We start from the raw sequence: 26,979 nt of genomic DNA on the forward strand, positions 1-26,979 counted from the left end.
ACGGACAGCCTTAGTGTCCTCAGAACACCCCATTTCCTTTATTTACGAACATTTCAGGACACCCATATTGTCTGCAGTCAGAACAAACACAACAGGGGTGCCTGCCACCTAAATAAATACAACATTTAACCCATCTCTTACTCCCCCACCCTCCCCAAACAGTCTTACACACCAAAACACTTTACTAAATAGTATTTTTCCACCAAGTTTCACCGCGCTGTCCACGGACGTTCACGTTTACAAAAATCTGACACACTTCATGCTCTTCACCGTCCAATCAGCGAACACGTTGCACGTCCGCGGACATGACGCAAGCCGATTGGCCAATCGGGACACTGTCCGCGGAGCTAACAGGGAAGTGTGTCCGCGGACCGAACATAGATATCACTAATTTTTTTGTGACCTACTTTTTGGTCATTTTTTTTAAAACTACAGGACGGATTTTCACCAAATTTGCAAAAGCATGCTTTCGGGACCAATGCCGCTGCAAGTTTTGGGACCCCCCCCTATAACTTTGCCCCCCCGGACCAAACCTCACCAAACCTTGCAAAAGAGTGACCCATATACTTTTTTTGCAAAGTTTGGTGAGGATACGTCCAGGGGGAGCGGAGTTATACGCCACCCAAAAAGGGCTGTTCTTATGGAAACAGCAACTTAACCATAACTACACAGCCACTACCGTGGCTGTCTAATATTATATATATATATATATACATATATTACATATATATATATATATATATATATATAGCTTTCCAAATTAAATCATTGCAAGGTAGCCAGGACTTTCTTTCTAAACCTACAAAAATATGGCAGCTCGCAGAAGAGGCCAAGCAGAAGACAAAGTGATGGACCCTGATTATTATAAAATAATAGCACAGGTAAGAGCCTTGCCCATAACACGAGAGTGCCCGCTTGACGCAAGCATCCCACCTTTGGGGGGCAGGGGAGATTAGCGCAGCATTTACACAAGAGGAGAGAGATATCCAGAGACTCCTGGATATTGAAAACGGTCCAGGGTTTCCGTTTAGAATTCTTTCAAGAACAGGTGCAGGCATTAACGCTGAGGTCACTCAGTATTACCAGAGAAGACGAAGAATTATTCGACATGGAGAACCTGTGGCAACAAAATCCCATTGCCCTAGCAACAGAGGTGCCGGGAGGATTCATAAGCAACAAGTGTTCTGTGTGTCAACCCCAGAACTTTTTTGCTTTACTAGTGGATTATTTTTCCCTATACCAGTGAGTGGGAACATTTTTCCACACTCACATAATATTTTACTCTTTTTATGGGTGTCATTTTTCAGACTCTCCTGTAAGGAAGGCATGTTATCAACAGCAAGACAGACACGTGACCACAGTTCAAGGGTGTTTATTGAACTTCAAAAAGGGTTTGAAAAATGACTATCTAATCCTAAATCTACAGATGGGAGCGAGCTACAACCATCAAATAATAATAACGCAGTCCTAGTGGTGTCTTGTCAAAATAAAAGGGCCTATACTAATAAACCTGTTACCAATCCTTAATTCTAAAACCAAATAGTGTGGGAAACAATGTTATGAAAAAGAAAGATGTGTTCACAAAATGATATGTCAGGATGTTCAGGCCAATGGCCTCTCTTCTGCACATTTTCAGCACAGGACAAGGCAGTACACTTGAGCTTAGCACAGTCTCTGGCTTCTCTAGTACGAGGGTACAGTTCAATCATTAAGATCAGGGCCCTTCTTGCCCAAGTCATGTTGCCTTTCAAAGTCTCTTCATTCAGAGGGCCTGATGCGACAAACTCTTTCCTCTTTCAGATTTTCATAAATACTCAATTTCTCAGGTGATTCACTATTCACCGGGTCCCCCTCAGGCGAGCTCCGATCCTCTCAACACAATGTTCGTAAATTTTTTATGCATCCAGTTTCTCGTAGAACATTCTTTCTCGGGTGACTCACGGTTCACCCTGGGTCCCCATCAGCCGTGCTCAGATACTTTTAACGCAATGTTCAATTAGTCTCCCTCTGCCACGCTCGGAACAATTTCAATTTCTAATATAATTTTACACAAACTTGCTTTGACCAAAAGTTTTTAGCTGATCTCCCTCAGCCGGGCTCAGACCAACTTCATCTACTTTGTCATCAACTTCCTTTATGTTATTACTATCGAAGACTTTCGAATGTGCACTGGGTTTTGCTTGACATGTGCAGGACCCCTTTGATTTCACATTTCTTTATCACGCTTCACCTTTGCCACTTTTCAGGTGAATACCTAACAGAGCCTTTTGAATGAGCACCCACGTGGTGCCGGACCACTCTTAGATATCGTATCTTGGCTTCAAAGTTCAATCACTCACCTGCTGTTTAATTGTGTTTGCGTCGCTTGCCACATACACTGTTCTCTTCAGCTTTAACTATACAATATTGCTGCTTGCAACCTTGGCTTCAATACAGACCGGTCTGGTATCAGTCTCCTCAACTCAACAGCCCTGCTGACGTCACTGGTGCTGCTTTGTTGGAGGAGCCAAGGACAGTGACACAGCAACGATATTATTCTCCCCACCTTGATTATCAACACGCGAGAGCCCCTGGTACCTCCGACACACAATGCAGGATTCTTCAGCCTTGATTTCTGTTCTTACGTTTCCTATTCTCGAAGGTTCATGAAAGTAACAGTCTTTTGTTGCAAAGGTTAAGGGCACTTACTCTCCTTGCAATCCTCTTCAGTTGTGGCGTCTTTCGCCTTGTATTAAACTGCCATCTTGAAACTGCTGCTTCCTCGTGTGCTTTGCCTTGCTGAGAGTGTGATCTCTTGCTCTGCCTTTCATTCGTGTGGGGAAGTGTAATGAATGGCACAAGCTCACCTTTAAAGGATAGTTCCGGGACTTTTTTTTTATTGTCCCTACGGGTCGGCCATGTGTTTGTAAGCATAAATCGGTAGATCGTAGGAAACTTTCCTATGGACCTTACCCGACTTTTCGCCCATTATCGCACTCGAAATCAGCCTCCATTTTGTGATAATCCTATCATTCCGCCGCATCGACCTGGCTCACCTGCCTTTGCGGCACTAAATCAAATCCCCCGCCCCTGAAACAGACTTTATCAAAACATTCATATTCCCCGCCTCTATCCGTGACGTGACTGTGCTGCGTAGGCAAACGCGCCCAGGCGTCTTCTACGCGACTCCACACAGACCCCGGAAATCAACACAGATCAGCTCACAATACAGCGCACCACAATTCGGAATATGAAACTGTACTTTGAAATCAAACCGCAAGATTGTAAATGTGGTAAAGTACATTTATTTGACATCAAATGTTTAGAGAATATTCAGCGATTTGCATTTTTATTTGCTCATGTTCCAAAAAGTTCGTATTGAGGAACGCGATGGTCCTTTGCTGTACACAGGGTCTTAGAGCATCTCACAATACAGCACCACAATTCGGAATGTGAAACCGTGGTTTAAAAGCAAACGGCAAGATTGTACATTTGGCAAAGTACGTTTATTGGACATCAAATGTTTAGAGAATATTCAGCGATTTGCATTTTTATTTGCTCATGTTCCAAAAAGTTCGTATTGAGGAACGCGATGGTCCTTTGCTGTACACAGGGTCTTAGAGCATCTCACAATACAGTACCACAATTCGGAATGTGAAACCGTGGTTTAAAAGCAAACGGCAAGATTGTACATTTGGCAAAGTACGTTTATTGGACATCAAATGTTTAGAGAATATTCAGCGATTTGCATTTTTATTTGCTCATGTTCCAAAAAGTTCGTATTGAGGAACGCGATGGTCCTTTGCTGTACACAGGGTCTTAGAGCATCTCACAATACAGCACCACAATTCGGAATGTGAAACCGTGGTTTAAAAGCAAACGGCAAGATTGTACATTTGGCAAAGTACGTTTATTGGACATCAAATGTTTAGAGAATATTCAGCGATTTGCATTTTTCTTTGCTCTCGATCCAAATTAGTTCGTCTTGAGGGAAGCGATGTTCGTGTGCAGTACACAGGGTGTTGGTTTACGATAAAAATAAGCTCTTCTGTCGCACTGATAATCGCATGGCTGTTCCAACAACGAGGCACTAGGCCACCACAACGGTAGGTATGTTGCATCTAACCGTTAGTACCGCGTAAGGGCATACTTGTACTTGGCGATCGTCCCATAAAATGGTCAGGGTGGTAACGTTGTTCACGCGGAGAAGCAACTGGCGGCTGTAGAAGCCGTCCGCCGGTGTCTGGTACTCGTGACACAGACAGTAGTGAATGATGTACCTAAAAACATAAAAAATGAAATTAGTCTCACCATCAGATCCTTATTAAAATTATTCATTTCATAGCGAGGACAGCGCTACTGGGTGTACACAAGTGTTTAAAGGCGTGGCGAGGCATGGAGGGGGGGGAGTGGAGTACAAGGTAAGTAGCATAAAATAATAAATAAATAGGGCCAGCTGGTGGCAAGTGCAAGGTAAGTGCAGAACAAGTGCTGGGAAGGGGGGGCTGTAGGATACTGAGACAGTCCCCCAGTGCAGGGGTTGACAGGGAGGCAGTGCAGGTGGAGAGTGGAAGGGCCCAGGACCGAGGTCGCAGACAGTGGACCAGTTGTAGCAGGGGAGAGGGAGAGAGAAAGCAGAAGCAAAGAGGAAGGTTTTGAGGTGCTTCAGTAAAAGAAGATGGTTCTCCTCCAGATAGTGCGCGGTAGAAAACACTATGCCACATAGAACGAACAAGTACAACTGAACCCGTCTTTAAAGCCACTGTATAGTAATGAAATTGCGGTATAAACTCATCAAAAGTTACTTACATTATATTTGCATTTTCCATTGTGTCTCTGTGTAGGGCAGACCCGAAACACCACTCCTTCTTTGCCGACGTTACTTCTTCTAATGAACGTGGCTCATCGTTTCGTTTCTGAAATTTTATTCATTATCTTTTCTTAGTCTTTCAGGATGGTCCCGGCCTGTCAAGGTCAAATCACAATAGAACCTTATATTGGGTCGTGGGCCTTTCCGCCACCCGAGCAAAACATCAAAGCAGCTGACCTTCACTTTGAGCGAGCACACATTTCTAGTTAGCTCCAGTTAGTGTAAGGGCATCTTGTCTGCGTGCCTTTTTTTTTATTGTCCCTATGGGTCGGCCATGTGTTTGTAATACGGAAACATTCTATAATTTTTGTAAAAATGATTTATATTACTGTTTGGTTTAATTGCAATGGGCCTGCAACATGAGGAGACTCGAGAGAACAGACAATCGAATTACAATCATTTAAACCGTGATGTGTATTTCTCAATGAGCTCTGCTTTAGGTGGACATGGAACAGAGGCAATGTTGGGTGGCAATGCAGTTGTCCCCTGCATAGGTTCGTTCACCACTCCATGTATGTGCCTATCGAGGACATCTACGATAAGTCTCTCAATAAACTCATATTGCATATCCTCAAACACTGGTTTGATCACCCATTGTTTACTTCTTTTAGTGAAGGCCTTATTGTAGCGAAGCGTCCCTAAAGTTCCGGTCGTCCTACTTTGTTGACGGCCAACATTATGGTTATGTGCCAAGACCGCTAGAAGAGTCCGATTTATCATGCCTTCCATGCCAAAATGCAATCTTTTGGGCCTGTACTTTAGGCACATATTGTGGAACACCTCCAAATCTCCTGTGTGGCAGAATTCCGTGAGTCCCCTCAAATCTCTTGTTATAGTTTTATCAAATACAATCTTTTCAATGGCCATGTGAGTGGGTGATGAAGGAATCAACCACTTCTTCTTCCGTGCCTCCTCTGTGGACAAATGGCCATGTTCACATTTGTGGAAATGCTCATTTGTCGACCATTGATGTACGTTGCTACAGTGCAACATTACTGACCGCCATTTTTCCAGTAGAATTTCCAACGACCCTTCACATGTTTTTGAGCTCCACCAAAGATGGTTGCTGATTGACTTGGACCACTGTGAAATACCTTGCATATCTTTTTTTTTTCCTGCAGCCGACAATTTTTTATTGATTGTTTTTGCAAGATGCCATACGTCAAATTGGTGATTTATATTTTTGTACTGTTCTCTCATTGTCTTGGCAATTGAAACGTGTCTGTCCGTGGCTATCAGGTCGATCACCATTCCCCGCGATTGTAGTTCTTGCAATGATGCTACAAAGCCAACTTTCTCCATGGCCACTGAGGATGTACTTTGTGACACCTGCACGACCATCGAACTCACAATTTTCTTACTTTCCATGTCCTGAAAGTGGTAGGTGCAGTACTTGGCTGAAAATCCTGGACTGTCGCATTGTCCATCACCGGCTAGCCTGAAGCGTTTGCCCGCGAATGTACTTTCCATTGACATTTTTTCCATTCTCCAAGCTTCGCTGATGGCTGGAAATAGATAATCGGTTTGGTATTTGTAGAACTGACTTTTCGCAATGAAATGGATTCCCACAAACTGAAAGAAATACTGTAACTTTTTAAAACTTGAACCACTAAAAAGTGCGGCCGCTGCACAAAGTAGATTGCCTGCTGGCAGTTGCCCCAGCATGGGTTGTGCAGACCATGCGAACGGATGATATTGTGTACAGGTGGCATGTATTTTAAGGTTAGTGCCTCGAATTGCACGAGTCACATTAATCAATGGCTCCCCACATACTTCCCCACCAACCCAATGCCCACATTTCATCATCATAATAATATCCATCAAACAGCTATCGAATACAATGAATTTGGCCTCTTTCCTTATACTGTCACTCTGCATCCCAGCTGGTTCGGCCTGTAACGTTGAGGACATGTCACTCGCATGAAAGGTACAATCTCTGATATCGTCTTCCGCTATGCTGAGTGATATTGATGGTGTTTCATTGTCGTCCACTTCATTCTCTTCCATTGCAACATCTGTTCCTTGTCCGGAGATGGGAGAAAAAAACAATGTCTTCAACTTTCGCGTGCTCTTATTTTTTGCGGGTGTGGATTCTGTGAATTGATCTACGACTGCATCCAAACTACCAGGAGGACATTCACTATCAATGGCTGGTGGTGGTATAGCTCCGTTGTCAATCACTTCATATTCTTCCCATTGGCACGATGCATCTCCAGTCTCAAGTCCCTGCCAAAAGGTTTGACAAGCAACATCTCTCGTTCGCTTCACTGTCTGTGTAGATCTAGTTCTTACACCCACTCGCAACTAGAGGACAGATTAGAAAAGGGATGTTCAGTTTAAACACAACTTACAGTATTGAACTATTGACAGTGAAAGACAACATAATATAGTGAACAGGACACTAACCTTCTTTTGCTTTCTTTTCTTTGAAACTTTCTTTCCTCGAACTTCAACATCTGGACGCTGTTGCTCCGACTCGTGTGTGCATGTCTCCACTTCCTCTCGCGCTGCAACGACTATACTTTCATGATAAGCACATCCATCACTCACTGAGGCTCCATCGACTCGCTGAAACATAGAACTTTCATTAGTATGTATAATAATATTGAAAACACAAAATGTACTTGGGGACCAATACCCATACGTACATCTCAATAGCAAAACACGAATGAACGCATTGTGTAGAACATTCAAACGACAATAGTTCACGCATTGTTGATCTAGTTAGATTGAACTGTCAAGATCCATACCTCGGGCTCCGCATAGACTTCCATTGATGATATTATTGAAGATGACGCTTCAGCAACTCCCTGAAACACAGTAATTGCATTAGTATGGTTTTCTATTTTGTTTAAAAGAACATAAACTTTCTGCAGGCGTCAACGGCTCATCTAAATAGACCTGCACAAATGATCAGTTGTCTAAAATAAATAATGGATATCTAAATATGATTCGATTTGCTCCATCGTTGGAAGTGTCACCACCCAGAGATCTGCATCAACTACTAGGGGTGATGTTCTTGTTGAAGAAGCTCCGTCAGCTCCCTGAAACATTGTACTTGCGTTAATAAAGAAGGAAGTATAGCGGATGTAATCACGTCATTTGATCTCGCATGATTGATCTGTCAGTATCCATACCTCGAAATGCATAAGAACATCAAGGGACGCTGTAACTGCGGTGCACACTTCTGCAAGCTGTTGCGCCGACCCGTAACTGCATGCTCCCCCTTCCTCTTGGACTAATGCTCCATCGACTCCCTGAAACATAGGACTTTCATTAGTAATGAACACAATATTGAAAAAAGAAGACACATAGGAGGGCGACGACAGAAGGACATACCAATGGCTAAAAACGAAAGAAACATTGTGTGTAACAATCACGCTACAAGAATGCAAGATCTGATGATCTCCATCGATGGAACTGTCCGGAAACGTACCTCGAGCATCTGAGTGACATCTACGGTTGTCGTCAATGCGTTGGACTCCTCAGCATCTCCCTGAAAGACAGTACTTGCATTATTTTGGATAACAATAATTATAACTGAAAACAAAGACTAGAGGACGAGTACTGTGGTGTACCATTAGGTAAAATAATTACACGATCAATTAAAACTATTGATTTACATGCCTAAAACAAGTCAGTGTCAGAATAGCTAAGTAAGATTACCCGATAGGCGCTTGAAGTGGCTGATGACTGCAATAACGACACGGATGGAGAATCTTCAGCCTTCATATTGAGTGGATACATAAATGGGGAAATTATTGTTAGCTAATGCTACACACTACCGCAATGCCGAGAGATAAATACGTAAACTTGACTCACCAGTGGAGGGATGTGGACGAATAGAGTGGGAATAGCGGTTGAGAGCAATTTTCGCCTCGCTCGCGGTGTTTTCGTCCTTATTAGCAATGATGTGGAGTACATGTCTGGGCTAAAGTGCCTGCTGCAGATGCGGTATCGATCACCCCTCTTGTCCGCAAAGACTTCTAGGACTCTACTTTCTATCTCAGAGGCTGGATATCCGCAATATCGGACCCATTCTCTTATCTGATCTATTGTCTTAGGGAAAACATGCATTATAGTACCTTCAGATTTGTTATGGGTCTTCGAAGGGCAACCGCCAATGGAACAGGCAGGCATTATGGAAAGTTCTGAAAAGTAAAGATCAACAATTCTCTATGAATACCAATGTGTTAAAACATTAAATGACACATAAAAGGTTCAATGCAAGGTCCGTTTTGGTTCTTGGAACTATACATGTTATTCACATGCGGATAAGTATTTCAATAACTTTCAAAAAATAGAAAAAGTAATTTGACTAAACTCAGAACATGTGACTAGTTCCTTGCATGTACTGTCGTGAACGAAAAGAAAACATGGATGCAATTTGATGACTACTAGCAAATAGATATAAATTAAAAAATTGGACGCAAAATGATTATGGTACATGGACTTACCTTGACGAACAAACAGTTAGATGCAGGGATCAGAGTAGTTTCTTGTCGTAGAACAGGGAGCAGTTCACAGGTTGCAAACTGACGAGTTTGCTCAAAGTGGTCACGGAAGTTCACAGAGACGAAGAGCAGATAACCGGCACCTTCACGGGTTGACTAGCAAAGCGCAAAGAAGTTCTCATTAGAAATATGAAGTGGGTTATAAAGAATTCGAAACAGGGGTGTGTTTGTGAATGAATGACGTGTATATGTCGTGGCATTATGCGGTCTGCAGGGGGCCGTCCAGCGTGAGGGGGGATGCTTGGCAGGAGACACGGGGTCTGGAGGTAGACATGGGAACAACAACCCATGCTCTATAGACCACTTTGAAGTGTACATGGTCTTTGGCACCTCTTGGCCTTTATCGCTCCCTGACAGCTCCACTTGCCAGCACAAGTACCCCGGTGCGAACTGCCTTTGATAGGGCGGGGGGGTGGATCGGGGCGGTGGTCGTGCAGACAAGACACAGGAAGACTCGTGAATGGAGACACACTTATGTGGATTGCAGGGGGCCGTCCAGCGTGAGGGGGGATGTTTGGCAGGAGACACGGGGTCTGGAGGTAGACATGGGAACGACAACCCATGCTCTATAGACCACTTTGAAGTGTACATGGTCTTTGGCACCTCTTGGCCTTTATCGCTCCCTGACAGCTCCACTTGCCAGCACAAGTACCCCGGTGCGAACTGCCTTTGATAGGGCGGGGGGTGGATCGGGGCGGTGGTCGTGCAGACAAGACACAGGAAGACTCGTGAATGGAGACACACTTATGTGGATTGCAGGGGGCCGTCCAGCGTGAGGGGGGATGCTTGGCAGGAGACACGGGGTCTGGAGGTAGACATGGGAACAACAACCCATGCTCTATAGACCACTTTGAAGTGTACATGGTCTTTGGCACCTCTTGGCCTTTATCGCTCCCTGACAGCTCCACTTGCCAGCACAAGTACCCCGGTGCGAACTGCCTTTGATAGGGCGGGGGGTGGATCGGGGCGGTGGTCGTGCAGACAAGACACAGGAAGACTCGTGAATGGAGACACACTTATGTGGATTGCAGGGGGCCGTCCAGCGTGAGGGGGGATGCTTGGCAGGAGACACGGGGTCTGGAGGTAGACATGGGAACAACAACCCATGCTCTATAGACCACTTTGAAGTGTACATGGTCTTTGGCACCTCTTGGCCTTTATCGCTCCCTGACAGCTCCACTTGCCAGCACAAGTACCCCGGTGCGAACTGCCTTTGATAGGGCGGGGGGTGGATCGGGGCGGTGGTCGTGCAGACAAGACCCGTTTGCCGCAGGGCCTCACCAAGGAGAGGCCATCTAACTGAATGTAAGAGGATGGCTGCAGGATCTACTACATGGAATGCAGGGGGGTGAGTTTATAAATACCTCACCCTCCCAGGAGAATATACACTAGATTCATTTAAAAAATCAAAACAACCATTGTTAAAATATATGTTGGGCTTTATTTTAGATTTTAATTAAACATAAATAATAAACATTACACATTGTAAAGTTGAGGTTGCAGCACATCGAGGGAAAATCCGCGGTATTGTCCACTGTCACTGGGGAAATGTTGTCTAATGGCAAGTACCGCACAGGCAGGTATTACTCTCCGAACGCGGTGTCCGAGCCTCCCGTGAAGCCACCAAGTGAAGCAACGATAGGCCACCAGCCTGTACCACCTGTGAAAAAAAAAGATGCAAACTGTATTAAACTGACCAAACTTTCTTATCAATGTCGATTCAGGTAACACATGTCATTTTTCTTAGAAAAAAATTATATCTAGAAAATGCACTATATGGAACAAATTTACATGCGTTCGAATGATATGTAAATGTAATTTTATATGTGGGAGACGACCATGAAATAGTGGTGGCATCACTGACATCACAAACAGAGTATACTTACTCGTTACTCGGATTACGCGGACGAACAGTGCCGCGAAGTTCGTGCATAAGCACCATCATCATCCTCAACACGGTCCGTGAGAGGCAGGCTTCCCTGAACTCTGGCAGCTCGGTGATGCATTGCGGACTTTGCTCGCCTTCCTGCAGACTTTGCTCGCTTTCCGAAATGTAGGCCAAGCACCCGGAATTTTCACGGCAGCAGCAGTTCTCCTCCTCAGTTGGCATTAGCTCGCACCGATTGCACGTGCACCAGGTGGAGACGCCGTCCATGCGACATGGTCCAGGCTCTTCATCCGTTGACTGGTCCTCCCAACTGCCGTCCGAATCCCCATCGTTTTCGCGTGCTTGACTTTCCAGTAGTTCTTCCTCGGTGTACTCGGGCTCGTACATATACGGCATTATTGTGGCCATTGTGCGGTAAAGATAGTAAAATAATTTACAGAGATGGTACAGGTGTTCACACGGGCTACAAGCGGCGAAGGTAGCTGACCAGAGCACTGAAACGAGTCACAGAATACTCAAAGTAACACAGAGAGAGGAATGGAATCGAAAATCTGCTGCTGTGTGTTGTGAAACGGTCTGTTTATACTTATTGGGGAAAGAGGCGTCCTGCCATTTCCATGGCAACACGTCAATAGCTGAGGCGCAGCGATTGTTGACACGAGACGTGCTTGAAATGGGCAGTACGCGTCTGCTGATGTCAGGCTCAGGGGCGGGGGATTTGATTTAGTGCCGCAAAGGCAGGTGAGCCAGGTCGATGCGGCGGAATGATAGGATTATCACAAAATGGAGGCTGATTTCGAGTGCGATAATGGGCGAAAAGTCGGGTAAGGTCCATAGGAAAGTTTCCTACGATCTACCGATTTATGCTTACAAACACATGGCCGACCCGTAGGGACAATAAAAAAAAAGTCCCGGAACTATCCTTTAATGTCTGGTGGCAGTGAACCTTTTTACTAATTTTGTGCACCTTTACCGCAGGCTTTATCCACAGCCCCGGTAAAGGCACCCATGGGGGCTCATTTATACCAAAATCACCCCCGGTAAAGGCACCCATGGGAGCTCATTTTTACCAAAATCACCCCTGTCATCTTTTTTCGCCATTTCAGTTTTCCTTGTCCTTTCTTGTTCCTTCCCCTGACCTCCAGGGTTGGAAAATCCTTTGTTGCCATTTTATCTTCAGCGGAAGTACTCGGTCAAGCCCTCCCAGGCTCCAGAGTGTCTGTTAAGGCAGGAAGTGAGGGAGGAGTCCAAAACTCGGAAGCCCTTTGTCTTCCAGCCTGGCTGCGAGAATTCAGTTCAAACTGGGAGGCTGGCTGTCCTGAAAGGACTGCCAACACCCCAAGTTTGAATGTTGCATGGCTGTTTGATTGTATGGGTGCCTGCATAAAGTCCAATCCTGGAAGCTGAAGAGGTAGTCGACCACTGGAACTGAAACCGAAGAGGAAGATGAAGAAACAAAGGCTGTAACGATTTCCAGCGACGGGAAAGCCTGCTGTGTAACCGGAGCATTCTGTTACTTTTCATTGAAATCGACCTGGGCACTCCGAGAACTACAACCATGACCCAGAGCATGGTGAACACCACTGTACTCAGGAGGACCTGCATTTTGAGCCATCCCACGTCATGCTGTGACCTTGCAGGCTGCAACACCCCAATACCCTGGGACCTCAAGCATTTGTGCGGTGCATGGTCTTCTGAATTCCGAATCTTGTTGAAACTTTGTGGGCATCCTGCTGCAACTCCAGAGACATTAATCGAGTCCAGAAAGTCCCCTAGGCAGAGTGCTGGACCTTGTAAACGACATCAATCTGACTGGCGATATTCAGTCTTCGTCCTGGCTCTTGAAAGGGTGCCAAAACCACAGAGCTGCATCCAGCTGGGAGAAAACTCTTGACTGGTGCCTTCTCCCATGATCCCTTCTGCAAAATGCCTTCTTAAATCCTGTCTTGAGTCTTCTTGACAAAGGAATTCATCGACCAGGTTTTTGGCTGCAGATCCTGGAGTCATCCTGCTGCAACTCTTCTTCTGTGCTGAGGTACTGTGTTGGCTGGGGTATTTTACGTACCTTAAGCCTTTGTGATTTCTGTATAGCTTTGGGGTGTTTTCTGTGATTGGGAGGACACTCATCCAGGCCAACTGCAGAATCCTACTACAGTGTCCTCTCTGAAGTCCCTGGACTCTCAACTAGCTATAAAGTTATACTGACTTGTTTGAACAATCTTCTCCTGGAACTCTGACTTTGCCTGCATCTGAACCCTGTCACACCCTGCCTATAGTTGGCACCTAGACCACTACAGTCCCTCTTCTGCCTCTGAGTGAACTCATGCTATAGAATAAGTAAGGACTGCAGAAGAAAAGGGTTCTGCTTTGAAAAGAATAAAATTGTTCAAAAGTGACTTACTTGTAAAATAAGTTGGAGTGGGGGTGCCCTCCCACCCTTGTTCACTTCCATGTCAGCGTGGGTTTGCGGGGGTGTCCTCCGCACCCAACCGATTAAAGATTTAAAGAAAAAGGAAAAAAAAAAGAAAGGGGCCATGCCACGTCAGATCCGAACCACGTTAGAGGGATGAATCTGACGCTGCAGGGGTGCCTGAGTAGCAGCGGTGGAGGCGGGAAGCAAAAAGGTAGATAGGGGAATGAGTTGGGGGATATGGTGTATGGCAAGAGTTTATTTGTTTTGCTGAAGTGAAAACAGATTTGCGTCACAATTAACTACGGCCAATTCGGTCGCAAATCTATTCACTTCGGTCAAACAACCCAAATCCATAACTCTAACTTTTTTTAGGATGGCACACAGCTAATACAAGGTAAGTAAAACCTATATACAGTTTAAAGAAGCTATCAGCAACTTAAGAGGTAAGTATAACTTAAGGCAGACTTATTCTGGACAGGCTAACAGCAAGTCAGGGGGAAACAAGACCCAAGTGGGCACACTCATACATTTATCCTAACAGGATCCTAACAGGAATAGTAAAGTGAAACCAGCAGCATTACATTTGGGGAAGAGGCACAACCAATTCACAGGTGAATAACTTTCCCTTCTATATACTTTTCAGAATAGTGCAACACAAAATCAAGGTAAGTAAGAACTCTTTTAACTGTTCACTCTCAGAGTTATAGTTACCAACCAACTTCTTTTACAAGTAAGTCACTTTTGAACACTTGTTATTCTTACAGCCTTATACTAAGAGCGGAGTCTTGTACTGTCTCAGTTGAATGGTTTTGCTAAACCCTAGTGGACTTCAGAAAAACTGTTCAGAAAAACTGTCCTAACAACATGTTTATAGTAAGGGGCAGGCAATTAAGCTAAGAACCCTGGTCATCACCCACAAGTGCCTGTCACGTACTGCCCCACGTTACCTTTCAGACAAATTCTCTAGGCCCTGCCCCATTAGACCCACCACAACCCCTTACCTGCACCAACTAAAGATCCCTAACTACAACCTAAAAACAGCAGGAGGCTCCAGTTTCCCAGTGCTCGCAGCACAATGTTGGAACACCCTCCCTCCTACAATTAGATCGGAAACCGCGTTCTGGCCATTCAGAGCCATGGTAAAATCTTGGCTACTAGCCTAGACATCTAGACTCTCACCGACACGACCGGCCAGCCGCCGCTCTCTACCTGCAATATAATTGCATTGCAACTAGTAATGCTTATTCTATCTACAGCCTATTCAGGACCAACCTGTAACCCGGTCCTCACTCGCCACTGTAACTATTTTGTGCCTATGCTCTGTACATAATCTTCCCGGTATATTCTACTTTGTATGTAAACATTCAGAGCCTGGACCAATGTATGCTCTGACTGTTGTATTATGATGTTCGTGCAACAATATGTAACTCTGCTGTGCACATGATTATGCGCCCAGCTACCTGAGGGTTCGGACGCGCTTTATATATAAACAAACTAAACTAAACAAAGTCAGACCAGACATCAACCTCAGGGCGTTGGTTGCCTTTTTGGTCTACAGACATTTCAAGAAGGAGGGAATCCATCATTTGAGAGACATACTTCAGAAAGAGGACTGGCTAGCCCGAGTGGACCTCAGGGATGCATATCTGATGATCCCCATAGCACAGAATCAGCGTCAACTATGCCATTTTCTCAAGAAGGACAGAGATGGGAGTATACAAGACTCCCATTCGGACTGGCATCGGCTCCTTGGTGCTTTACCAAGCTGATGAAACCAGTGGTTTGTCATCTCAGGGAACAAGGCATCAGATTGATTATATACCTGGATGACATATGTATAATGGGCCAGGACAGAGAACTGCTTTTGGAGCAGGTGAAGACCACGACCGGCTTACTACAACAGTTGGGTTTTCTGATCAACTGGGAGAAGTTGGAGGTAAGCCGCCTTAATCAATGTAGTTCCAAGCTTTCATAGTGGACACTGAGCAGGCAGCCCTCAGATTGCCTCTAGAGAAGGTGAATTAAAGAAAGAAAGAAATCAAGTCAATTTTGGAGAAAGAAATTATATCTGGAGTCTCCAGTGATTGGCAGCTGGACGAGACAGTGTTTCAGGGAATTATGATACGTCAGGGCCCCTGTTAGATGGACCTATTCGCTTTGAGACTGAACAGGAAGCTGGCAAGGTTTTTCAGCTAGACACGGATCTGGAAGCAACAGCGACGGATGCCTTTCTCAAAGTCTGGGGCCCAGCCACAGCATATGCATTCCCTCCATTATAACGCAAACTCTCTAAAAAGTAAAGAGACAAAAAGCGAGATTAGTATTAGTGACTCTGGAATGGAGAGGACAGGCCTGGTTTCCGGACCTATTAGACATGTCGTATGACATACCAATCTTACTGCCACAGATACAATCTATTTTTAAAGGGACCAGCATGAGAGCTTCATCCTTTGGTTCAGATAAGGAGTTTGAATCTAGTAGTGTGGGCGATTTCAGGAGAGCCTGGCCTAAGCCAGAAATTCATCAGACAATCCTGGGCTCCCGGAACAAAGAAAGCCTATAAAGGTGCCTGGTCTATGTGGTATAGCTGATACCTGGAGAGGGACATTCGTCCTGTTCGAACAGATATAATTCGCATAGAGAATTGTCTTGCAGCATTGGCGGCATAGGGTAAAGCTTACCGGTCAATCACCACATATCATTCAACAATTTCAGCTGGACATGAGAGAGTGGAAGCTAACCCTATTGGGGAACTTCCGCTGCTATGTAGATTGATTAACGGGATAAAAATCATGAAGCCACCAACTCCAAGATATTTGTGTCTTTGGGATGTTAGTGAAGTGTTGAGGCTATGCAAATCATGGCCTCCCAACAGAGGTTTGTCGAGGAAAGCTTTATAGGCAAAATAGACTACTCTACTTTACCTCATATCATGCAAAAGTACCTCGGGCCTCAAATGTCAGGCATTATAGGTGGATAGAAGTATTTTTTCGCCTACAAGTGTCACTTTTGATATAGAAAAAAGGACAAAGACTGGGATTAGGACAGTAAATTATGCAGCATTTCTAGATCGGTTTAAACTGTGTGCATTTAGATGTCTGAAGGCCTATGAAATTGTGTCAACACCGCTCAGACCCGCAGGGTATCCCAATTGTTAATAGCTGTCAAGAAGCCATTTACAGCAGTTTCTCCATCTACTTTGGCAGGATGGGTAAAATGGGGCATGCAGCAGGCTGGCATTGATATGGATCAATATGGGGCACATTCGATCAGGGGTGCGATGGTATCCACAGCATTCAGGATGGGGGCACGTTTGGAAGACATTTTGAAAGCTGCCAACTGGTTGAACGAGACGACTTTTATAATAAAACAAAATTCAACCGATCATCCAGGTGTCTACGTTGGTGGTTTGAACAAGCATAATCCGAGCATAATTGTAGATTAAGTCTAAGTCAACTGTACATTTAGATTGTTGTAGGTCAAACCGATTGCACATTCTTTTCAAATTATTTAATTCCTTCTCATTTAAATAGACAATTTTTCACATCGTGCCTATTTCTGAACTTGAATGTATAATTTTTGGTATTCTGACAACAGCAGATTATTGGCATATGTTAAAACGAAATCTACACAATGTTATTTGTCTAATATCCCTTATTTCCCAAAATAAAGTTTCCGGTGGTTGCCCACCTCTTACCCTTATCTTCCGCTAATATTATTCTCTATCCGCGTTGTGAGAGAATTAAATGTCATGGGTTAAATCCCACCTAGGGTATAACAAAAGTCAACATTAATATAATTTTGGTGTTGTTGTAGTGCTATTGTTCGAAGCAAATAACAAGGGGGGTCCTGGGAGACTTTCTGCCAGACATTAGTCCTGGTTACAAGAGCCTTACCCAGAGTCTTTAGCTCACTATCTTTCACAGAGAAGAAATATCCCATTAACAGCAACCCCAGACACGTGTTTCGGTCTGGTTGAACCTCATCAGTAGGGTGTAACTGTGCCACTCTAGGAATAGTGATCAAGGGGTCCACGTCTGGATTCCCCTAGTAATTTAGGGTGAGACCCAAAGTTACTTGAAATATGCAAATAACAAGGGGTGTCCTGGGTGACTCTCTGCCAGACATTAGTCCTGGTTACAAGAGCATTACCCAGAGTCTTTAGCTCACTATCTTTCACAGAGAAGAAATATCCCAAACATATCAGTCTTTGTCCTGCCTTGGGGCAGTCCAGCACCGAAATGCTAGGCAATTCTCCTCTGAACAAGAGTACCAACAGCACTCGTAAACACGAAAACGTGTTTCGGTCTGGTTGAACCTCATCAGTAGGGTGTAGCTCTGCCTCTCTGAGGGCTTACCTGCAAATTATGTAATCCTGTTGCATCTCGCGTCGGTTGTTAAGGAAGACGCTGACTGCCTTTGTTAGTGTTTAACCATTCCTAGAGTACCTAATGTGGTCCTTTCTTTGTCTCATTTACTCTGCTCAAGGCGGTGGCCATATTTTGGGAACTGCCATCATGCAGTCAATGTTAAGTAGCAATTTCTTTCCCGTAGTTACTAGTATCTTGGGTGCATGGTTATTCTCAGGGTTATTACAATGTTGGGAGAGCTGTTAAAGTTACTCTAATTGTTGCTACATGATTTCAGTTTAGGAAAGGCACATGGATTATGGTTGCATTTGCTAACTAAGTTGTAGAAAAACATGGGTAGTAACGTGGTTATTATAAAGCGATGCATGTGCATCCAAATAGGTTGTCAAGGCAGCGCCATGTTAAGAGAACTACCAAAATGCAGTTAGTGTTGTCTATCAATGTTTTTACAGTTATGAGTCCTGGTATTATAGCACTGATTGTTACTGCATGAATCCAATTTTAATGTACACAGATTGTAGTTGCATTTCCAGCTAATCACATCTAAGTATGTTATCAATGCGGCGGCCGTGTTAAGAGAAAGGCCTGATTGCGTAATGATGTTTTTACATCTGGGAGTCCTGGTATCGTAATGCTGATTGTTGCTGTATGAATCCGATTTATTTGAAAACTACACAAATTATAGTTGTATTTGCCATCTAAAATGGAGGGGAAAATGGTGCATGACTACTCTTGGGATTCTTTCACAATTTTGATGTACTAATCTAATCATTCAGGTGGTTGTTACATGGATCCGATTACGAAGACACACAGATTCTAATTGCATTTGCTTGCTAGTATTCGTTCTTTCTTAGCATATTGTTATTACAAGCCTGATGAAACCTCTACTGTAAGAGTAAAATGATTGGTTGAAATATATTCTGAAACTTCTCAAATGTGTGTTGTGGCATTTAAATACACAGGTTTAAATGTATGCTCCCTGCTGAGTGAGGGAATGTCTAAATTCATCATTATTGTGACCATGTCAAATAGCTATGTGTGGACTACAAACTCCAAAATGGTCCCTACAAGAAAGATGCCATTTCATTGTCTGAATTTAAACCCAGTTCCACTGTTCTGAAATGGCAAAGTAATCTTTCTTCTTCTTGTCGTAAGCGTAATTCTCTGTTCCCGCCCCTGCAGCCCAGGGTGACCTTCTGTAGTCCTATAAATCTTATTTCCTTTTTGTCACTTAGTTGATGTTTTAGCTGCCAGTGTTCTACCAAGGGTAAAGTTGTGTCCTGGCTTCCAACCGAAGACACATGTTTACAAATTTCCATTTGAAGTTCTGGAATTGTGCTGCCTATATAGATAAGTCTGCAGGTGAATATAATTGCATAGATTACACATTTTGATCGACAGTTGATTTGGTCTTTGATCTTCACCTGAATTAAATATATCTGTACTGTCCAGGGCATGTCTGCACATGGAACATGTGCCACATTTCCTAAAGCCTGTCTTAGGCTGTTGTAACCATGTGGTAGTAGCATCTTTTTTAACTTCCGGAAGTAATGATGGACTCAGATTTGTTTTGAATGTTCTTGATCTTCTGTAAATTATGGATGGATGGTCTTCCACGTAATTGCAAATGTATGGGTCTAATTTCAACAAATGCCAGTTTATTTTAAGGATCTTTCTGATCTTGTGATCATTAGCACAGTAGGTAGGTATAAATTGGACCTTGTTGACTTGTTATGTGCTCTTTGGTTTTTGTGCCAGGGTTTCTGCTCTCGTTATTTTCTGGTCCTTATTACATGCCACTTTGATGCATTTATTTGTGTGACCCCTGGCTTTAAACCGGGAAAATAAAAGGTTGCATTCTGTAGCAGAATTTCTTGAGTTGCCGCAATTTCTACATGCTCTAATGAATTCTCCTTTCGGGATATTCCTTTTAACGGGTTCATGGTGACAGCTACTGGCAAACAGTGTCGAATTAACTTCTGTTTCCTTCCGATAGGTTCTTGTCATTAAATGATTTCCCGACACATAGATTGTTAGATCTAGAAAGTTGATATTTGTTCTACTACTGGTCCCAGTAAATTCAATTCCTGCTTGATTCAGATTTATTCTACTCATGAAATTCACTCATTCCTGCTGTGTTCCGTCCCAGATTAAAAACAGGTTGTCTATGTAGCGTCTCCATTTGATTACATTGTTGGTGTATGCATTGTCCCTAGACATAAATCACTCCTCAAACATACCCATGAACAAGTTCGCTAGGACAGGGGCATATTTAACGCCCATTGCATCTCCTCGTTTTTGTTTATAGAATTTTTGTCGAATAGAAAGCTATTATTTTCTAGGGTCGCCATTAACATTTCCTTCAACATGCAGACAAAGTGGTAGTGTGATGCAGATTCGTACTTGAATACATAGTCTATGGTTTCCAAGGCTAGATCGTATCTCATTGAAGTATATAGAGCTTTTACATCCCATGTGGCTAAAAGGTAAGTTGCTTGCCATTTGATTTGTTCTATAATCTGTACAGTTACTGTTGTGTCTTTCAAATAAGCTTTAACCATTGGTACTCTTGGTCTGAGCACATTGTCTATATATTTTGCAATTGCTTCAGTAGCCCAACCAATACAACTGAGTATGGGCCGGCCTTCCGGTACATGTTGAAAGGGTTTATGTACTTTGGGCAATAAGTATATTGTTGGTAGCGTTGGCTGTTGGATAAATAAGTATCTTTTTTCGTTATCTGCAATAAGTCCATTATGATGCTAACCTTGGATTAAATCTTTCAGGTCTTGAATAATATCCATTTTAGAATTTATCGATAATGTTTCGTAACAATTTGGTATACTCAGGTGGTTATTGGCCATTGTTATATAATCACTCAAAATCATAATGATTATATTCCCGCCCTTGTCGGCTTCTTTGATGACTATTTTCTTATTTTGACTCAAAGCTCAGAGTGCTTGTACTTCTTTCGGTGTTAGGTTGTTTCTTAAAGGTTTTTTTGCCTCTTCTCCGTTGTTGATCAGATATGCTGTTTAGATCTTTAGTAACTGATTTGTATAATGCGTCCAGCATGTTCTCGTGTGCAAATTGTGGCGAAAACTTCGATTTTGGTTTCAGTTCTTCCTGCACAATATTTATAGGTGTGATTTGTAGTTCTTGTAATGTTTGATGCATCGGAAAATCATTTGTTTCCTGTAGTGATCGGAGGAGATGTATGTACCCAATTCTTCAATTGTGACTTCACTTCTAATTATTAATTCTGCTGCTTCATGTTGTCTACTTACTTGAGTAGCAAAGTACTTTTTTTAATTTTAGTTTCCTTATAAATTTGAAAATGTCTATATGTACTTCTGTAGTGTCAAATTCTGATGTTGGTTTGAATGAAAATCCCTTATTTAGTAAACTGATTTTGTCTGTGGTTAGGTTCTTATCTGACAAGTTCATCACCAAGTCCTTTATTTGTTCTTTTTGGCAGCTTCTCTGGCCCCCACTCTGGTTAATCTCCTGTAGCCTTCTAAGGTGTCTGGGTTGGCTGTGTCTACCGGTCCCCCTCTTTCCTCTCCTCCGGGTATATGTTGTTTTTTGTCGGTTTGATTTGGCAATTGGAACTTGACCTGTTTTTGAACTGTGTTTTTGTTTCCTTTTTTTGTATCTTCTTATTTGGTTGAGGAAACCATGTGCTGTCTTATTTTTATTGGTGTCCTCAGATACTTCTGTCTCCATCTATTTCTGATTCAGCGTCAGAACTACCAGACGAAGTGTTTGGTGTACTACCTCTTGATACTGGTTTAGTATATTGATTGTAACTCTCCTGAAAGGTGGACACCCTGTCCTCTTGATAATCTCTTTCATCACAAAAAAGTTTTCTTAATTTTCTCATTTTAATTTCGTCTTGATATTCTTTTAAAATTTCATACATCTTTTGATAATTTTTCTCTTTGGTCACTTCCAGTGCTTTAGCGTCGGTTATCTCTTTCTTGATGATTTCGATCTGTTCCATGACCCTTTTATGTTCTCTGATGGATGTTCTACCAGCCACTCTAGCATGTTTTTGGAGCTCTGATTCAAATTCTTCTCCCAGGCTTCCGCCAAATCCTTGTCTTCTTCTTTCGTGAAATCTGGGAATATCAGGAAGCGTAATCCTCTTGGTATTTGTTGTTTGGTTAGATAGTTCTTAAGGGAGGAACTATGCATCAAGGCACTCAAAGCTAAACTAAAGTATGTTTTGACCATAGGGAATACAGCATTCAAGAAAAACCAAATTAGAGGACTCCCCTCTTTTGCCGATCACAACCATTTGGACATCTAGCCCCGCATCGACCAATCCCATTGTAACACCCGGCTAACCCCTGTGGGTTCATAGTTCCACTGCTTTTTTTGTTACACTTCTGTTAAGATGGATGTCTAAACTCCAGTTTAGGAGGCCACCCTAGTTTAGTGGAACGGGGTAACCTTCTGGACAACCAGACTAATCTACAATAGCTTGGCAGGAGGTCAAGACTATGTCTCAGGAGGGGTGAGAGTGATCGGGAAGCCCATAATGAGCATGCACAGTAAAACAACACAGATTACCCTTAGACAGATGTAGATCAAAAATACATTTATTATAGGCCTTTAACCCCATGAAACCACAGTTATCTAGAAAACAATTACCACACGCTCTTATTCACTATGTAACATATACATATATATATATATATATATATGCATACATAGCCCAATGTTGATGAAAGGGGAGAAAATAACCACAACCTGCAACATAAAGGGGTCAGTTCAACACAGATCACATTCTTCATCAACAATCCTTAATTTATGTAGTCCAGCCCCACGAAGTGAGTAGCCTAGCGCTCAAAGTACAGTTGTGTGTACACAATGCATGGCCATGCGTAAAATGAAAAGCAGGTTCTCTTCAAGGGGCTGTAGCTGCTCAGGATACAGCGACTTTCGGAGTTCAGGAATAGCTGGGGATCGCAGGCTAGCCCAGCCAAGGTGGGTATCTTTTAAGGGATTCTCGTGCGAAAAAAGGGATGGATGTGCCAGGGGGCAACCAGTAAGTGATGAAAGTACTCACTGACACTCGAGACAGTCCTGACCAAACTTTGGCATTCTAGCCCACTTCGCTCGTAGGTGTTAACCCTGTCGTTTCAGGACGCTCCTGCTACCAGCGGCTGCGGGATGGGACGATCATCTGTGGCAGGACAGTAGCCTTTACTCAGCTCTCTAAGAAAGGAGAAAGACAGTTCTGGTGCAGCACATCTTAGGACACGGTAGGACAGATCTGCAGGCACTTTCAGTGACGGTCACCACAGCGGGTGACACAAAGACCGCAAATGCTAGCAGTGTGGCGCACTTTCAGAAATCGCAACCCAGAGGAGCAAGAACAATGAGTTTTGGCGGGAGAGGGCACAGGACCACAAGCAAGCAATTCCCAAAGTCTTGAGTCTCCAAACGACGGCGGTGTTCCTGTGCGATACCCAACATTCAAGCTGGACAGTTCACTGAATGGCCCAGGGACACTTCCGAAGGGACTCTTTGCGAGGATAAATAGGAGATGCAGAGAGTAGTTGTTCCCACTACTCCAGCGGGGTGAAGCGCCCTAGCAGGCCTTCTTGGTACGATGCAAAAGCAGGGTTCCGACAGGACAACAGCGGGGTCAGGATGCCAAACCTTCGCAGCACATCACTGGCGGTTCCTCGAGTCTGCTCTCTCGTTAAGGATACTTGGCTCCTTTTGAAGTTCGGTGTGAATTTCAGTTGATTGACCTGCAATGGATGCAGAGCCCCTTATCTTATCCAAGATTTGGTTCGCGCTCAAATCTCAGATAGCCAATGGAAGTTCTGCTCTCTTGCATGCACGCCAGGCGTGGGCCAATCGTGGGCCACAGTGGTTACAGTCATTCATGACTACCAGACATATTGGTACCAGTAGTGTGAATTGGGACCAGATTGTCCCAACCCTCTTCCTGGGCACTAGCACATGTGACATGCAGGAACCCACGAAATATGCTGTTTTTGCAGGAGGCTGCATGCCCAAATAAGGAATACCTGGCTCTCTTGACCTGGGGGAAGGCAATGGGACAAAATGGCCAAAGGACAGAACAAAAGACTTTGTGGCACGGCCATTTTCGGCACTGGCCACAGTATTGGGCCAAAAGTGGTAAACGCGGTATGGTCCATAAAATCAAAGTAAAAATACTTTATAAAAGTAAACTGCTTCCATCAGTTCGTCCTATGCACACTTGTACAAACACCAAAAATTCCTCAGAGGGTGGCGAGGGCCATAAAACAAAAGGACCCCTATGCCTGGTAATGTTAGGTACTTGGCAACATAGTCAAAGACTAAGGGAAACATAGTTTACCAGTACTGACAGCCTGAAGAAGGTGTCAGTTTCCCCATAACAAATGTGGGAAAACCCAGGGGAATGCTGCTGAAGGCTGTGCTCCACTGAAAAAGTCAGGCTAGGTAAGCCAAACAAAAGCTTAAAGTTCACAAATGGAGGGAAAATTGCACTTAAGGGAATTCTTTCATAACAACTTGTACAGCTTAACTAAGGTTAATTAAGCACTAGCCACATGCATTTTTTTTCCACTTGGAAAAGGGGTATTAATGCTCTTTTCTTATACAAAAACCAATAAAAATTAAATAACTAACTACAAAAAATTCCTATGATCTTTTGGGCAATGTCGGTAGCCAATGTATGTTAAAGCGCACCATCTGCTGCTTGACACTAGCTCTCACAAAGTGTCCTTTGGGGGAGAACGGGAAGTGGGTAGATCCCCACCCTATTTGAAGCGGTAGCCCTTCTACCCCGTGTCTGGGTCTAGTTGAGTCGCAACCCTAAGTTCTCATGCAAAGTGTCACTGTTTGCAGAGGAAACTACCCCTCTTTAAACACACAATATACAAGTTTAACTCTGTGGCGTGTATGTTGCCCTTCTTTCAGCAAAGCATTTTGGAAAGCTAACAAACAGACGCTCAAAACATAAACGCACGTTTGTTGTAAAGTCACGCAGCAGTGAAATATGTAAATAATTACATAACTTGTCATGTCAATAAAGTTCATATGAATCCAAGCCAAAGAGGTATGAGGAAGTGGAGTGGGTGACAGCCCGCCCATTTCTACTGCCTCTGGGCGAGGTGACGGTCCACCAGCTCTAACCACAGTTCATCAACCGCGAACGTTCACCCCTCCTTCCAGTCCCAGGGCACGCCCTCAAAACACTCAACACTTGTCCTCCGCCCGCAGCTAAACTACACCTCCCAGCATTCTCTGCTTCCAGGTAGGGCAGTGCGTGAATCACGGGCACTCCCGGCAAGAGTTCTGACTTGGGGTGGAGAAGGCAGATTATTGACCCTGTCAACATGTGGTGCAGCACGAGCCGGCCCCCCCTTATCCCAACATAATTCCCTCCCAGGGCAGGGGACAGCCATTGGGAGCTTCCGCGCCCTCCTGGTCGTGAACTCAGGTGAGAATATAACGAAGGGATGAGTGAGAGTATGTTGGACTTGAGTAGCTCATCAATCATTCGTATTTATTATTTTGCATCCTGCCGGGCCTTGTACTTCTTGCTTTTCTATTAGAAATGTAGGACAGTCGCCGGAGAAAAGAAAACACCTGCCTTTATTGGTGGCAAACACCACCCAAGTCCCTAATAGACAGTGCAGCGACCGCCAGCGTAAAGCGTGTGGTAAAGGCAGGGAGAACCAGCGGTGTGTGTACGGTGCACCACGGTGGTGTGTCTCGCGGATGCACTGCCCGCTCACTGGGATCACCCGTGCATGGCACAGTGTGTGTGCATAGGCGCAAAGTATACACCGCCTGATTCCATGCAGCCTCACTTTACCACTTGCCGGGCAGTCTCGGAATGCAGTTTTTCTTTTCAGATCAAAAAGCCTGGCACTGAAAACGCGATGTCCTGCTGCACACAGTGGGGCCACCCGGTCGCCATGGCAGTGTGGGGAGACCGTTCTGGTTGGGGTTGGGCAATGACATGCTGATACCAAATTTTCCTGACGTGTGGGGTGAGGCAGGCAGCCTGCTCTGTTTGTACAGATCTCTGCAGACAAGCATGCTGGGACAGGGGAGACTGACAGCTTTGGGCGGAGGGGGGGGGGAGGCCTCGCTGAGCAAAAAGCACGGTGCAGCTGCTTGCATTTGTATCCGTGCAGTAGACCGGAATGCTTCCCATTAACAGGGTAATTCATGGAAATTCGCACAAAAGTGTCGCACGCGGCTGGCGCACAGCGTGCCCGTGCGAATGTCTGCGCCAGCCGCGTGCAATAAAATCAATTTCCTCGCACAGCGTATTCATGGATTCTCGCATCCAAAAGCAGGCGTGGCGCAGAGTGGCGCAGCGACCCTACAGCAGCGCCAGTTACGCCCCCAAGAACGCCCTCGCGCAAGGAAAAGCCATCAAGATCGCAAAACCATCGCAAAGGGCTACGCCAACCCTGGACCAGTTTACCGGACTGGCAAACAGCAAACGTAAAGCGGGGAACGTGTATACGGGTTTTGGGAACACGCGTGCGCGAGAAGTTTCACACGCGATCGGGCCTGGGGGAGCGTGTGCGTGTATTTCAGGGGTGCGTGAGAAGTTTTACACGCGATTGGGCTGGGTGTGTGTATTTCAGGGGTGCGCGGGAAGTTTTACACGCGATTGGGCTGGGTGCGGGTATTTCAGGGGTGCGCAGGAAGTTTTACACGCGATTGTGCTGGGTGCGTGTATTTCAGGGGTGCGCAAGATGTTTCACACGCGATTGGGCCTGGGGGAGTGTGTGCGTGTATTTCAGGGGTGCGCGAGAAGTTTCACACGCAATTGGGCTGGGTGCGTGTATTTATGGGGTGCGCGGGAAGTTTCACACGCGATTGGGCTGGGTGTGGGTATTTCAGGGGTGCGCGGGAAGTTTTACACGCCATTGGGCTGGGTGCGTGTATTCCAGGGG

The 26,979-nt window shown here is 44.5% G+C and overlaps 1 protein-coding gene across 3 annotated transcripts in view; it reads left to right on the forward strand.

Moving 5' to 3' along the window:
• TMC6 (transmembrane channel like 6) overlaps positions 1–26,979 on the forward strand; it is a 608,423-nt gene that overhangs the window by 194,093 nt on the left and 387,351 nt on the right. The window contains exon 1 of one of the 3 annotated variants that reach the window (XM_069655256.1): positions 25,291–25,502. The exons of 1 other annotated variant lie outside the window; for it this stretch is intronic. The gene's annotated coding sequence lies outside the window, so the exon portion shown is untranslated. Of the gene's footprint in view, positions 1–25,290; positions 25,503–26,979 lie in introns of those variants that run through there. One more of the 3 variants, XM_069655253.1, reaches the window with a different exon arrangement.

This window comes from Ambystoma mexicanum, chromosome 3q, assembly GCF_040938575.1.
Source record: "Ambystoma mexicanum isolate Mex_15411 chromosome 3q, UKY_AmexF1_1, whole genome shotgun sequence".
NCBI classification, from domain to species: domain Eukaryota; kingdom Metazoa; phylum Chordata; class Amphibia; order Caudata; family Ambystomatidae; genus Ambystoma; species Ambystoma mexicanum.